This window comes from Nesoenas mayeri, assembly GCF_963082525.1.
Source record: "Nesoenas mayeri genome assembly, chromosome: 7".
Classification (NCBI taxonomy): domain Eukaryota; kingdom Metazoa; phylum Chordata; class Aves; order Columbiformes; family Columbidae; genus Nesoenas; species Nesoenas mayeri.
In genome coordinates, this window is record NC_137551.1 from 39,832,320 (window position 1) to 39,845,448 (window position 13,129).

The 13,129-nt window shown below is 55.7% G+C and overlaps 1 long non-coding RNA gene across 4 annotated transcripts; it reads left to right on the plus strand.

The window, feature by feature from the left end:
• The first annotated feature begins 485 nt into the window (after positions 1 to 485).
• Positions 486 to 11,023, plus strand: LOC308042220. 4 transcript variants are annotated; one of them, XR_013922328.1, is made up of 4 exons: positions 486 to 799; positions 1,147 to 1,652; positions 4,473 to 5,177; positions 10,314 to 11,023. It is a non-coding gene; the product is annotated as an uncharacterized lncRNA (long non-coding RNA). The 4 variants fall into 4 exon arrangements; XR_013922329.1 differs by lacking the exon at positions 10,314 to 11,023 and having other exon boundaries at positions 497 to 799; positions 4,473 to 4,642; positions 4,769 to 6,082; XR_013922330.1 differs by lacking the exon at positions 10,314 to 11,023 and having other exon boundaries at positions 515 to 799; positions 4,473 to 4,642; positions 4,772 to 6,082.
• Positions 11,024 to 13,129: the final 2,106 nt, after the last annotated feature.

Here is a 13,129-nt window from a genome sequence, read left to right on the forward strand (position 1 = left end):
CACAAAATACCCACAGCGGAGAGAGAAGCGCGCAGATCCCCTGAGGAACAGCTGGCTAGCCGGACGTTAATGAAAACAACGCACAGTCTAGTGAAATTAAATTATCTTTGGCTGGATAACGACATTGCAGAAAGTTGTCCAGTGAGAACTAAAATATTGCCATGGACTTGTGGCAGCAAGCAGAGCAGCAAGGAGACAGATGTGAATACCAGCTTGTTCTCAGACAGAAGAAGAGCCCCAGGAGGGACACAGCCGGCTCGGTGCCAGAGTCCCCGGGGACACCGGGAGCCCCTCCTTGCCGACACCATCCCAGCGGTGCGGCAAAACGGGGCTTCCTCTGACTCTGTGCCTCGACTTTCTCCTTGAAGGAAACCTCTGCTGGAGGATTTGCATACATCTACGTTAACATAAACAGAGAGTGGAAAAGGAAGTTTATACTAATGGAAACAGTGGACAGCTTTCCATCCCCGCAGTTTGCAGAGCCTTATCTGAATAACCAGCTGCGCTTGGCCATCCTGGGGGCTGCATGCGGGCACCGGGCACCGCGGAGTGCAGTGCTGCGCGGAGATAACGCTGATTGAGATCAGAGTCACAAGGGATTAGATAAATAAACTGCTTTCCTGCTCCAGGGAAAAGCTGGATGTCCCAGTCATTAGGCAGAAGAGAAAAAAACATAGCTGAGAAGGGGTGCTGTGTCAGTTCCATATCCATTTCTGACCCGTGTTTAACAAGCAGAAGAGCCGTGGCGTTTCCAGACTGTCAAGAACGTGTTTTCTGAGGACGATGAGCTGAAGAGCCGGTGAGCGTGGATGGCGGTTCCGTGCTCCTCGGCTGGGGCGGGCACCCCGGAGCGGCGGCTGCGTGCTTCGTGGGGCGTGTTGGGGCTGTCCCGTCGGCGGGACTCGGTGCCGCGGCGGGGCTGGAGCCCCTGCGGGACGGGGATGGGGGCAGGTGCCACCGCGCACCCCAGGCCGCCCCAGTGCAGGTGGTTGTTGGTTGTCGCCAGCCTCCTGCCCCCCAGGGATGTGGTTTTCCTCCTGCTCGCGCCCAGCGGTGCTGCAGGCACCGAGGCCTCAGGCAGCCACTTGTGCAATCGGGATTTTAAATTCAAAAAATACTTCTTTCACGTTTTTTATTTGTTTCTAGGAAACTGAAAGCCAATTCTTATCAGAGGAAAATTTGTTTCCATGACCATCGGTGTTTCTGCCAGAGGCGAGAGCCGTATCTCTAGGAAGTGAGGTTCCGCCAGCCGCTCTTCTTGGTTCGCGGGTTTGGTTGGTTTGTTTGTTCCAGACCGGCTGTGCTAGTTTTCCACTCTTTGATCAGTTTCGGTGTCACTTGAGGGGGCCTGAAGCACATGAACCAGCTGGAGGTTTCAGCAGGAGCTCCCACCAGGAGGGACCGCTGGCACTGACATGACAGACACTGCTCTGGACAGACAGATGGAGCGCGGCTCAGCCCAGGCTGGGTCTGTGCGTGAGGGGGCTGCCTGGGCTCGACCTGCTTCTCATTCCCTGGTCTGCCAATGGGCTCGGGATTAACGAGGTGATCGCTTGGGCTCTCAGGTGTTGCAGCTGAGCCCCAGCCACACCAGCAGAAACTGAAGCACTGAACTATTTATGTTCCAGTTCCTACAGCTATTTTTAATGCAGGTTCAGAGACTTTGCTATATTATCCTTCCTTTTTAGTGGCTGCTTCTTTTCTTAATCTCATCTCATTTTCCCTGCCCTTTCTTTATCTTTGGATCAATTTATACCATCCTTTTTATCATGGTCTAATCAGAACACACTTTATAATTTCAGATAAATGTAGTCATGGTAATTTTCCACTCCATTTAGGTCAAGCCAGGATGAAGCAATTTTTTTACATCTTATCTAGTAACCACCAGAAATGGCTCCTTGTTAAACTATCTGTTCCTTTGCTTTTCTAATGTTATTAGATTTTAATGTCAAGTGTCAGTCTCCTTTTTGGTGTTTTTCAGTATATAGGTTCTGTGCTGTGAGTCAACCTGTAAACCCTGGAGGGAAACGCTGGGGGTCCTGTTTCTGTCCCACAAGGGGCCCATGCAGAGCGGGGCTGGCGCTGGGCTTTGCCCACAGCGGGTGCGCAGCCACCGCGGTCACTGGCACCCCCTGCTCGGGCTGCGACCGGCCTGGCAACGTCCCTGCTGAGGGGGTCACGCTGGGACTGAGCCGCTTGGGTGCCGGGGGGTTGCGGCAGCGGGTTCGGGAGCCGCAGCGCAGGTGGGTGAGCAGCCCCGAGCCCGGTCCCGCTGCACAAACCCGCGTCTCGGTGCTGCCACAGCAGCGGCGCGGCCATGGGCACGTCCCGGACCCTGCCCGGGGTTCCACCTGCTTCTGCAGCCGCCAGAAACCTGCCCCGCTGTCTGAAGCGCTTCAGACACGACTCTGCTATCTCCAGGTGACAGACGCTATCTGAGCTTTAATAATATTATGCATGATAATATTATTCAGCTTGAAGCCAGCTAGCAAAATGTTAACAATATTTTAATTTGATATCCCATGATTTCAAAAACATTTATGTTCCAAATTGTGATACTTGGCCTCTATTTTATCCTCTCTCTGAGGGTGGTTTTTGTTCCCGCTTCGTAGTGCAAACAGCAGCCCCGGTGCTCCGGCTTCCCTCGCTAAGGTCACGAACACACGCCCGGCGGTGTCCCGGCCGGCGGCAAAGGGCGGGCGCTGGGCCGGGCCCAGCAGGTCCTGCTCAGCCCCGGCCTGGGCTTGGCCCAACACATCCAGTTCAGGGCTTGTTTACAGAACGGGCTGTTTTGATTGAATATTGTGGCTATTGGCAAAGATATGACTCAGCCTTCTGAACGTGTGCAAAGTGAGAACAAAAGTGTTCAGGATAAACATTATTTTAAAACCTCTGAGTACTTAGTGTAGTCAGACGTTTTAGTTTTAAACCCGTGCTGTGGCTGCTGGCCAGGCGCTATGAGGACGGGCAGCGGGGCCCGGGGCACCCTCCGTGGAGAAGGAGTTTGGCAGATTCGGCATCGCGTCCCTTGGTGTCGACAGGGCTTGGCGCGAGGGATGGACACTGGCCTCGGGGACCTGGCAAACGTGTTCCCCCCGGCTGGACAGCCGGACGGCGGCTGCGTTTCCCCGAGCAGCACGGAGCTCCTGGCGGGTCTGGAGATGTACAGGCATAGCTGTGGATCCAGCCACTGGATGTCCCAAAAGAAACCATCCATTCCACCCCTGCCGGCCGGGCGACTATGTGAGCGCGCTGCGGTGCCTGCTGCAGGGCGCAGGCGTTCCCGAGCCGCCAGCACAGCCTGCGTCCAGCAGCACACACAGATGCCCAGGCTGGCAGCGGCATCTCCCACCCTGCAAGTACTGCAGAGTGGGGACCACACACAGAACCATGGGCTGGCTGAGCTGAAGGGACCTCTGGAGATCCCCAGTCCAACCCCCCTGCTCACGCAGGGTCACAGAGCAGATCGCACAGGATCCCAGGGGTCTGAATGTCTCAGAGGAGACTCCGCACCCGCTCTGGGCAGCCTGGGCCAGGCTCTGGCACCGCAAAGCAAAGAAGTTTCTGCTCATGTTCAGATGGAGCCTCCTGTGTTTCAGTCTGTGCCCGTGGTCCGTCACTGTGGGTCCCCAGGGCAGCTGCCAGCAGCTGAGATGCCAGCTCAGAGATGTCCCTGCTGTCCCAGCCAGACATGCCCAGCGAGGAGAGGAAAGCAGAGGGAGAGCTGAAGCGAGCAGGCCTGTCTGGGAAAGGCACCTGAACAGCCTGGCCCTCCTGGGCCTTCGGCAGCCCGCACAGCGGCGGGGGACAGGGCACAGCGGGGGCCGCAGCCGGTCCCTGCGCCGCGCTGGTGAGAGCTGCCCTGGGCGCGCGAGACGCTCTGACGGCATCCAGACGGCTCATGGTACTCAGCCGCATCATCTCTCCCCTGTGAAGGATGTGAACTCCTCTAGAATAAAATCCCTGCTTCCCAGCAGTCTGCACAGTTAAAATTCTGAAGATTACACTGTGGATATTGCTGCTTAATAATTACAGGTGGCAGCACAAACTAGTAGCAAGAGTGCTACAATCAAAGGGAAGCAAGGGAAATTACTTGGTGATGCTTTTATGGGGCTCTAACGGATGCATAAAAAACTTAAGCATGTAATTTCTCCTTTCAAAATGAAACTGAAACAGGTAAGAACTGACTGCCTAAGCGTTTATTTCATGTCTTTCACTGAGTTGTCTAAGACACCTCGGGACACCTGAGTGCCACAAACCCCGTCCTTGAGGAGCCACCAGCCATGACATGAGGAGGTGACACGGACACAGCTCATGGGAACCCAGCAGCAACTCAGCCACATTCCTCAATAACCACACAAAGCTGCTTACAGCCCGCAACACGACCTCTGTTTTAGTGCCTGTTCCAAGCTGCCCTTTGGCTTTGTGCTTTTGAATTGCTTTAAGGTTGTGACTCGGTGTTTCCCTCCCAGGTGCTGACAGCCAGGGTGTGCGCTGGTGTGTTCTGGGCCGGCAACCAACGCACCGACACCCACGTCTTGCAGTGAGACCACAAATGACAGAACAGAACAGCTCCATGTCAGCTTGTGCCATCGACGTCCCAGCTCGCTCTGGACGGACACCAGGACCAAGGGCAGTTCAGGTGGGCACAGAGCCCCTGAGATGGGTGGCTGGACACCAGGATCAAGGGCAGTTCAGGTGGGCACAGCCCCCGAGGTGGGCAGCCCGGCCCCCGCTCCATGCCGGCTCAGCTGGGGTCTTTATCCAGCAGATGGAGCGGCAGAGGATGGACCTGCAGAGCTCTCTGGGCCGAGCAGCTCTGCCTGGAGCCTGGGGGAAAGCGTTCCTTTATAAGCCCCGGAGCCCCTCCTGCTGTGCCCACGGCGCCCGCCCTGCCCCGCCGCACCGGAGCCCCCGCGCTGCCCCGCGAGCTGCTCCGTGCCCGCGGGGACGTGCTGGGGGCTGCAGGAGGGTTTTCGTTTGTGAGCTGTTGGTGATTCCCCCAGGGAAGGGGCTGGGGTACGAGGGGGCTGCTGCGTCCAGCCCTTGCCCAGTTCCACGTGTCCCGCTCTCACGGACAGAGAGAATAACGCCGCATTTCCTCTGGGCTCCTCGCCCCGCAAGGGCGCCAGTGACACTCGCCGTGGGAAACGTCCTGTGACAGACCTTCCCGTCAGGTCGTGGTTACTGCAGAGCGGCTCTGTGCAAACACGGCTATTGCAAGGGCTGCTTTAATAACTTCTGAGCAATCAGCTGTTTGGTTTGGTTTGTGCATTAGTGGGGAGAAGGGAACTGTTTGTTTGGGTTGTAAGTTTTCTTCTAGGTACAAGTCAGGAAGTAAACAGTCTTTAAAGAAATTAAGCGAATGTTATTGAGAGTATGGTGCTCTAATTATTATTACATAACTCATATTTCAATTTGATGGGAATATTAAAAGGATTCCTGGGAGAGTTCTGAACAGCCCAAAAGTGCAACAGCATAAAACCCAGTAAGCCTTGCCTTGTTTTAGAGGACGTTTCCTTAAAGCGGCAGGTTCAGCTGCCAGCGCTGCGGGCTTGCAGAAGGGCCATTTCCTTAACCTCCCAGACAGATAAACCAACCTTCACACCAGAACCTTCCCGTCCCTGTGATGGAGTGACGGGAGTTTTACTGTTGTCAGGGCTGGAATCCAGGGGACCGTGTGAGTGGATGCAGTGCATAAATATTTTCAGTGCATGCCTTATTTGTATAGGATAGCAGCTGTATTTATAGCCCTTATGAGTGCAAGACGGATGTGAGCTGAGAGCGGTGTCAGAGCGGGCAGGGGCAGGGACGGCGGGCAGGACCCCCACTTGGGCAGCGGAGCCCCCAGCCCCTCATGTTAGACTGTCCTCCTATGAACAGAAACCCCACCCTATTGTCATCTTTCAGATCGTCAGACATTGTCATTTGGTGACTTGGCTATTTTGTGGTTTGACTGTTTCATAACCTAGAGCAGCTTCCGAAAGAAACTTAGTTGGCGATCTTACTTTTCCCAAACAGAGCCCTGGCATTAGTGTGCGATGAGACAAAGGAATCGTATGTAAATACTCTGACTTTCTTATCACTTCCAATTTTTATTTGTTTTTAGTTTTCAGGTTTAATTGAATTTTCTGAGTTCCTGGTCATTGGGCTGCTGTACCCACATCATAGTTACCAGTTATTCATCTGTATTTCTCCATGTACTCACAATCTTGACCCAGTCACAGTGACATTTCCTGCCTGGAATGTAAAGTCAGTTAGAAGTCATGATGCTCTGAGAGCTGTGAGCCTTCCCAGGAAAACTTGTCACAAGCAGAATTGCATAGAATGTTATTATAATAATAGCTGTTGGTTCTAGTGTGATAAATTTTAAACAAAATAAGGCTCGATGAATCATATTGTATAATATAGTATATTGTTTAGTACTATATTGAAAACTAGAGGATTAACTGAGATCTGAAAACCATTCCTGAAATGTGCACTTATTTGTAAATGGATAGCACCAACTATAGCTACAGATTGAGGCACATGAACACGTTCCTGTGGCATTACTATCGATACGAGCTACCAGACGTGGAGCCAGCCTTCAGACGCGCTGCTGAGCCCCGTGCGCGCTCCCTGTGCGCGCTCCTGCTGCCCCGGCAGCGCCGCGGGGACCCGGCGGCGGGAGAAGGGTCGGTGCCTGCGATGGCTGCAGCACTGGGGCGGTTGGGGTGTGCTGGGACACGCCGGTCCCTCACGCCAGGGCCTCGTGCCCTCCCCGGGTGACACAGGTCTGCCAGTTATTGACCAGCGCCGCTCCTCAGGCGAGCCTCTGGCGACGGCACCTGCTGGGGGACCAGCGGGGCCTTCACTGCACCCTCCCGGCCCCATGGAGCCCCCCCTGCCAGGGCAAGAGAGCTGGCGGGCGCTGTTTGGCATGGAGGGGCAAATCCCGAGAGCTGGAGAGCGCTTCTGCCTGAGAGAATGCGATTTAGATCAACTATTTTTAGCTGGATCTAGTGGGAGTTGGAGAACGAGAGTGTCTTCCAGGAGATGCAGAATACCACGCTATATCAGACGCCAAAATAAGAGTAGATGCTTCCAATTACACTTAATTCACCTCAGTTATAGAAGAAGTCAAAAAAAATCATAGTTACACTAAGAATATCTTTTTCAGAGGTTAAAAATATTTGGTGCTGAAGATCGTCCGTGTTAAAGAGCCGTGACAGCCGTGGTGCCGCTCAGCTCCCATGCAGCTGTGACTTCGCAGGGACCTGCTGCTGCGACCGCGGGAGCACGGGCACAGCTCTGCAGGGGTTCCGCCTCACACTCCCTCTTTGGGACAGTTTACCCTCTGTCCGACTCCTGACATCAACAAGCTCCGTGATGTATTGGTACATCCAGGAAAAGGAATTTTGTTAGACTTCACCCAGGAAAACGGTCTGGTGCTAGTCCTGAATCAGGCAGCATCACAAGGACAACACCAGGTCACCCTGTCCCAGTGCCACAGGCTGGGGTTAATTTCTGTCTTACTAGAAATCACAGTAAAGCTGAAACCACCATAGGTCACAGCGACCAGTGACAGTCTGCAACGTGCTTGGCGAGTGGGAGACGTTTTGGAGCAGCACCGTGCCCGTGTTGCAGCCGTGCCCATGTTCCAGCTGTGCTCGTGTTCCAGCTGTGCCCGTGTTGTTCCAGCCGTGCCCGGTGTCCCGCAGTGCCGCACGGTGCCGGCGGCAGCTCCCGCAGCCAGCAGGGACGGGGACAGGAGCGCACGCCCGCGCCACTGTGCCCGGTTCTGCGGGAGGCGGAGGGCTGTGATGGCACGTCTCGGCTGCCAAGTCGTGACTCATTGTTTCCTTTGGCTTTCCTCTGTGACGAACAGTTTCCATGGGTTGCGCTGCTCTCTATCAGCTGGAGGCAGACCTCCAAGCGCGGGTTTCCCCGCTCAACACGGGTGCCCCCGCCAGCCCCGGCTCTGCCGGCACCCGGAGGTCGGTGTCCCAGCCCAGCACCCCCTGCCCCTGGTCCCCCGCCGGCCCCCCCACCTCCCTCCCTGTGCTGGACGGGCTCTTGACATTTGGTTGGACTTAGAGGGGGAAGAAGTCGTTCCGGCAGTGCTGCTCTCCTAATTCAGTGTAACCTTTTCACTTCCAAGCTAAGGACAACTTGACATTTCCTCTGCCTCCCAGGGAGAGGCTGCAAAGCCTCCCAGCTTTGCTCCGGCTGCCGCTGCACATCTCTGCCACACGATGTGCATCGTCAAACGTTTGAACAACATGAAAATAGTTTTTCAAGCCCTTATTCACCAGTTCACCCGTTCGAGCCGCCGTCGGCTCTGCCCTTCCTGCTCTGCCTGTGCTCCCTGCCACGACTGCACGATGGTGAAGCTGATTGTTTCGCGAAGGAGCCCAGAATGAACTCCCAGCACCTTTTCGGTGGTGCACTGCGGGCACGCACTGCCGGCACGTCCCCGGGAGCTGCCCGTGCCCCGCCGGTGTGAGCGGCCGCGGCGGCGCCCCCGCGGCTGTGCTGCCATCCCCCAACTCCCGTCCAGACCGTGCCCTACAGCTCCTTCTGTGCCGGAGAAGGAACCGACCGCACTGGCACTTCATGTCTCCAGTTTTTCAGGTCTCGGGGGCCGGCCTTTGATGGGACTGAGACAAACCGTGCTGTCCCCAGACAACTCCTGTTACTCGGATGCCAGAGGGGCTGTTACACCAGGGAAAGAGGCACAGTTTGTATCCAGAAGTCTTCAAACATTCAAATATCACTTTTGTCGTCATCTTCCAGTAAAAATGTGAACAGATGATCATGCTGAGAAGATGCAGCGTGGCAGCAGTAACTAGTAGCCCCAGAGCAGACCTCCAAGTGCCTTGTGCCGTGTCTGCTTTCTGCAAACGGGGGACCAGCCAGTTTATTATGGCTCTTCACAGTAAGAGCAACAGTTGCCTCCAGTTCCAACAAGCTTTCCCCTCTTCTTGCATTTTCTCCCATCCTGTGTTGTCTATTGGAGCTGACATAGCGCATGATTTACATCTTGGTTACTGATTGTGGGCCACAGGGACTCCTGAGAGGTCAGAAGCCGGGAGCTGCTCCCAGGTGGCGATGCTGTAGCCATGCTCCATGCTTAGTGCATACAACACCCGAACGGGGTCCACGTTGTGAACGGTCACCGGCAGAGCTGAAGCACGTAGCTGTAGCACTTACGCCGTGTGCAGGAGGACACGGCTGCTCGTACTTCACTAGTACCACTGCAGAATTGTAAACTCCATGAATGCAGGATTTCTGATCTTACACGTGGTTCCTGAAAGCCAAATGCACCATCTCCAGGATCCTGAGAAACCTCAGAGTTAGAGGCTGAAAAAAGAAACACCTTCCAACTTGTAGCGTTTCTCTAAAACCTCAGCACGGCCCTGTCTGGGGAGGCAGCGGGACCCGCGGGCCCCAGGAGGAGCTCAGGCCCACGGACACGCTGCTGCGCGGGCCCACGGGAGCGGGGAAGCCGCATTCCCGACATGGACAAACGTCAGTCTTGGCCGCCTCTAACAGCTCCCAGCGCATCCATCGCGCTGCTGGCTGAGCACCCTGCAGAGACCTAGCACACGGCCAGTAGCTGCTCTTAGTGCTTCCTTCCCTATCGCTCTTCCCAAAGGGAAATACTGTTTATCAAGGCAGAGAAGCTTTTGAAAATAACATCTTGGATGAATTAGGTTTCCTCTCTATGCTTGACTTGTTGTCCCTAGATAACATAACAGGAACCAGCTCTTGCCAGGCTCTCTCACACGCTCTTAGCGCTGCCGTGCCCAGCGGCCGGTGTGGCCGCGCGGAGCAGCCGGCGGCGCTGCAGAGCACGCCCAGCTTCCCCCTCCGCCAAAGTGCCGCGGGGACTGAAGGGCTACTTCCCGTCCACTCATTTGATGTCCCCTTGCGTTCCAGAGTCACTCTGGCGTGTTCCCTATTGATTGAATGGATCTTTTGTCCAGCAATCGTGCACAGGGAAAGAAAGAAAAAATAAGAAAAGAAAAAAAAACATAAAAAACCTAATAAATAAAGGCCCAAAGCCCACTGTTTGCAGAAAAAGTTGGTAGGCTGTATTGTTCCTCTTTTAATAAGCACTTTTCAAGCTGGCAGCAGCTCTTAAAAGCAGTTCTGGATTAAAAAGGAAGGAAGACATCCCAGGACTTCATGTTTCTAATTATTCTCCCAGAGAGCCTTCAAATGACTTTCATGAATTTCTACCCAAAGCAGCCAATTCTCTTGCTGCTCACACTGTTTTTATTCTGATACAAATCTATTCACTTTAATGGGGCTATTACTGTTTTTAACAGGCTTACATAAGAGGAGAATGAGAGCCGGGAGGTGGTCTCTGTGTGGTGTCTTTTCCTCGCTCTCACACAGCTCTGGAGGAAGAACACCAGATTCGCCAAAAAGAGGCCAAAAAGTCAGGCGTGCCAGAAAAAGAGGCGGCAGATGCCCGTCCGTTGTTTATCCTTCGTTCCCCAAGACGGGCCCAAAGCGTCGCAGGCGCTGAGCCCGCGGAGTCCGGGGGCACAGCCCAGAGCCCCAGCCCTTCGTCAGTCCTGAGCCCGGGACCGTGGGATCCCCAGCCCGGCAGGGCCCGGACCCGGCGCTGAACCCGCGGAGCAAACCGTGCCGGCTGCAGAAAACGCTGCTCCTAAACGGCTGTTTACAGCTAAGGGAACGTTCATTTCGAATGCTGCGTTAGATCTGCCCAGAGCTGCCCTGGCCGTGCTTCCCCACGGTGCCACCTGGGACACGGCAGGTACCAGCAGCCCGTGCTGGAGGCCAGGTCCACATCTACTGACCGCATTTAACTGACTAACATGGTGTCTTATAGACTTTCTACACAAAGTGTTGGATATTAATCTCAGATTAACTTTCAGCTACCAGGCTTCCTGGAAAAATAAAACATCAGGATCAAGAGGATATTTTTCACCTGGTTATCTATCTTCTGACAGCTACTGCAAAAGAAAACACAGGTGTTTCTTTAAAAACAAAACCATAATTTTGGCTACAAGAAGGGCAGTGAGCAATAATGTGTCATATAGCAATTGAAATACATCTCTGCAAATAAAGTCATAGGGAGATGTTTCTTCTGAGAGCTTCTTGAGAGAGGGCAGGAGTGAGGAAATATTCACTGAAAATGCCCTCACCTTGCCTTGCAGTGCCTGCATTCCTTGTCCTTCCCGTCCTGGCTGCCCGCTCTGGTGCCCGGGAGCCCAGGGACGGGAGGGCTGCGGCTGTCCTGGCTCCACCCGGCCCCTCTGCAGGCAGTGTCCCCTCTGACCCCTCTGCAGGCAGTGTCCCCTGTGACCCCTCTGCGGGCAGTGTCCCCTCTGACCCCTCTGCGGGCAGTGTCCCCTCCGGCCCCTCTGCAGGCAGTGTCCCCTCCGGCCCCTCTGCGGGCAGTGTTCCCTGTGACCCCTCTGCAGGCAGTGTCCCCTGTGACCCCTCTGCAGGCAGTGTCCCCTGTGACCCCTCTGCGGGCAGTGTCCCCTCTGACTGCTCTGCAGGCAGTGTCCCCTGTGACCCCTCTGCGGGCAGTGTCCCCTCCGGCCCCTCTGCGGGCAGTGTCCCCTGTGACCCCTCTGCGGGCAGTGTCCCCTCCGGCCCCTCTGCGGGCAGTGTCCCCTCTGACCCCTCTGCAGGCAGTGTCCCCTGTGACCCCTCTGCGGGCAGTGTCCCCTGTGACCCCTCTGCGGGCAGTGTCCCCTCTGACCCCTCTGCGGGCAGTGTCCCCTCCGGCCCCTCTGCGGGCAGTGTCCCCTCTGACCCCTCTGCAGGCAGTGTCCCCACCGGCCCCTCTGTGGGCAGTGTCCCCTCTGACCCCTCTGTGGGCAGTGTCCCCTGTGACCCCTCTGCGGGCAGTGTCCCCTCTGACCCCTCTGCAGGCAGTGTCCCCTGTGACCCCTCTGCGGGCAGTGTCCCCATCGGCCCCTCTGCGGGCAGTGTCCCCTGTGACCCCTCTGCGGGCAGTGTCCCCACCGGCCCCTCTGTGGGCAGTGTCCCCTGTGACCCCTCTGCAGGCAGTGTCCCCTCTGACCCCTCTGCGGGCAGTGTCCCCACCGGCCCCTCTGCGGGCAGTGTCCCCTGTGACCCCTCTGCAGGCAGTGTCCCCTGTGACCCCTCTGCGGGCAGTGTCCCCAGCGGCCCCTCTGCGGGCAGTGTCCCCTGTGACCCCTCTGCGGGCAGTGTCCCCAGCGGCCCCTCTGTGGGCATTGTCCCCTCTGAGGGCAGTGTCCCCTCCGACCCCTCTGCGGGCAGTGTCCCCTCCGACCCCTCTGCGGGCAGTGTCCCCTGTGTCCCCTCTGCGGGCAGTGTCCCCTGTGACCCCTCTGCGGGCAGTGTCCCCATCGGTCCCTCTGCGGGCAGTGTCCCCAGCGGGGCCCCACAGCCATCGTGGTGACGCCGGCTGCTCCCCACCTTCTCCTCGGAGACTTGTGGGCACGTGCTGCACACAGCTCCTCCTGCACAGGAGGAATCAACTTCTAAAAGCAATTTGGAGTTTTGACTTGTTAATTGCACTGCTGCTGTAGCGTTTGAGGTGTTCTGGGTGGGAAGCGCTGTTGGCAGGGAGCTGCTCTGCACTTGCACCTCACTGAACAGCTGTGCAGCATTTACTGCGTGGTTTTGGCCAGACTGTAGTTGTGAATAAGGATTCCACACTTTATCTCAGAACTTGTCTTACCAGCAATGTGATTCCCAGCTACTATCACTAGAAGGGAAAGGCTTTCACACTGTATAAACCTGCTCCATACAGGAAGAGAACAAGAGAGAGAAAGTTAACTCTTTAGAGGACCTGAAACACAATAAGACATACGTTTTCACTTTGGCATGTTCCCTTATTCTCTACCAACACATCCATATGGGAAATCTCAATACAAGTGTTGAACTGGCATGGGATGGCAATTCCCAGCACTCGTACCCCCCCACTAAAGTGCAGATGCATGGCTGTGATGTTCAGGCTGGGTTTGGTTCAGCTGCTGAAGGATCCCAAAAATCGCATTGCAAAGGGACACACCGCTCACCGGTACTGCCACTACGACCGTGGTCATTGACCAGGTACTGCCACTACGACCGTGGTCATTGACCAGAGGCTTCCCCATGGGAGACACGGAGCAGA